We start from the raw sequence: 2500 nt of genomic DNA, 5'->3' as shown, positions 1-2500 counted from the left end.
TCTCTCTCTTTCTCTTTCTCTTTCTCTCTCTCTCTCTCTCTCTCTCTCTCTCTCTCTCTCTCTCTCTCTCTCTCTCTCTATTATGTGTATGTGTGTGCATTTTTATGTGCATGTGTGTATATATATATATATATATATATATATATATATATATATATATATATATATATATATATATTTATATACATATACATATACATACATATATATACAAATATATACATATACATATATGTCTCACCATCTCTCTCTTTCCCTCTCCCTCTCTCTGCCTTTTTTACCCTTCAATCACTCTCATTACACTCCCTCCCCTCCCTCCCTCCTTCCTTCCTTCAATCCCTCTCCCTCCCAATCGCGCCGAATCGAAAGGAATTCTCGCATCTTCTTCCCTCCGTATCTTTGAGACCATCGCCTGTCTTCCGTCAGCACTGGTTCTCGGCCAGACAAGCATCCGGGAGTTGGGGGGGGGGGTCGTGGTTGCTAATCCTGCTGCTTGGACGTCAAGTTCTCTATCTGTCTTTCTCTCTCTCTTTTTTCTCTCTCTCCCTCTCCCCCCTCTCTCTCTCTCTCTCTCTAGCATGATTTCGCTGTGGTTTCCCGCTCTCTCTCTCTCTCTCTCTCTCCTCTCTTCCCTCCCTCCCTCCCTCCCTCCCCCTCCCTCCTCCCTCCCTCCCTCCCTCCTCCCTCCCTCTCCTCCCTCTCCCTCCCTCCCTCCTCTCTCTCTCTCCCTCTCTCCCTCTCTCCTCTCTCTCTCTCTCTCTCTCTCTCTCTCTCTCTCTCTCTCTCTCTCTCTCTCTCTCTCTCTCTCTCTCTCTCTCTCTCTCTCTCTCTAATGTATATATGCATACATATATATACATACAAATATAATGTATACTATACATGTGATATCAAGAAAACACACACACGCACACATACGCGTGTTTGTGTGTATGTGTGTGTATTCAAACGTATGTGCATACGTGTGAATCTACGACCATATCCTCGTGACTGTCCTTTTCTCTCTCCTTCCCGAAAGTCATCATAATTAGCAATACTCTCGCCCCCTCCCCCCCCACCCCACCCTGTTTTCACGGTGCCTGGCACCCCCCCCCCCCTATTGTCTCTGTTCGCTGCGAAGGAAAACTCACCAGGAGAAAAAAAGGAGGAAAACGTGACCCTCGTCTATGTAGCGATTCGGGGAAAGGTAGATATTCAGGAGAGAAATATTTTTAATACGGTTAATCCACTGAGTAAGAGAGGGGGAAGAAGTAGGGAGTAAGGGGAAGGAGGGAGAGGGAAGGTGAGAGATGGGAGGGGATGAAAGAGGGAGAAGAAAAAGAACACGGCAGAAAGAAAGAGAGGGGTAGTAGGGAAAGAGAGGAAGTAGGGAGTGAGGGGAAAGGAGGGAGAGAGAAGGGAGAGGGAGAAAGAGAGGGGGAAAAGAAACAGAAGACCACGATAGAAAGAAAAAGAGAGGAGGGGGCAGAAGTAGGGAGTGAGTGGAAGGGGGAGGGGAAGGAGGGAGGATGGGAGGTGGGAGAGAGGGAGTAGTAGAGAGAGAAGGGAGAAAGAAGGGGAAGGGAGAAAGTAGAGAGAGAAGAGAGGAAGAAAGAAGACCACGACAGAAAGAGAGAGAGAGAGAGGGGAGGAGAGACATACATACAAAGAGAGAAAGATAGAGGCAAAGGGAGAGAGAGAGAGAGAAAGAAACAGGCAAACAGAGAGAGAAACACACAAAGAGAGAAAGATAGAGGCAGACAGAGAGAGAAAGAAACAGGCAAACAGAGAGAGAAAGAAACAGGCAAACAGAGAGAGAAAGAAACAGGCAAACAGAGAGAGAGAGAAACAGACAAACAGAGAGAGAAAGAAACAGACAAACGGAGAGAGAAGCCACTCGCTGGCGCTGCCTAGTCATGTCCAGAACACGGACCACCAGGCAGCGAGGTCTTTTTCATCGCCGTGTCATGAACTCTTTACGCCACTTATGCAAGAACAAGTACCCTTACACCCCCCTCACCACCACCTCCCTTTACCCCCACCCCGCACCCTCACCCCTCGCCTCCCCTTCCTACCCCATCCCCTCCCTTCAAATCCCCCGACCCCTCCCCTCACTATCACTCTCTTCACCCCTTCCTAGCTGTTTACACCCTCCCCCTCCCTTCACCCCTACTCTCAACACTCTCTTCACGCTCCCTTCACCCCCTCCCTCCCTTCACCCTCCTCCCTTCACCTTACTTTCAACCCTCCCCTCCCTTCACCCCTACTTTCAACCCTGTCCTCCACCCTCCGCTTCACCCCTCCCCATCAACCCACTGTCCTCACCCTCCCTTCACCCTCCTCATCAACCTCTCTTTCACCCTCCTTCACCTCCCCATCAACCCTCCCCCTATCCTCCGTCAACCTCCTCTATCAACCCTCCCTATCACCCCCCTCCCCCATTCTTCTCCTCCACCCCTACCCCTACCCCTATGTCCCCATCAATCACACCCCTTTCCGTCTCGCCGACCAGGGGAATCTA

The sequence above is a fragment of the Penaeus vannamei genome, chromosome 19 (genome assembly GCF_042767895.1).
Source record: "Penaeus vannamei isolate JL-2024 chromosome 19, ASM4276789v1, whole genome shotgun sequence".
NCBI classification, from domain to species: domain Eukaryota; kingdom Metazoa; phylum Arthropoda; class Malacostraca; order Decapoda; family Penaeidae; genus Penaeus; species Penaeus vannamei.
Note: the sequence above shows the minus strand (reverse complement) of the source record.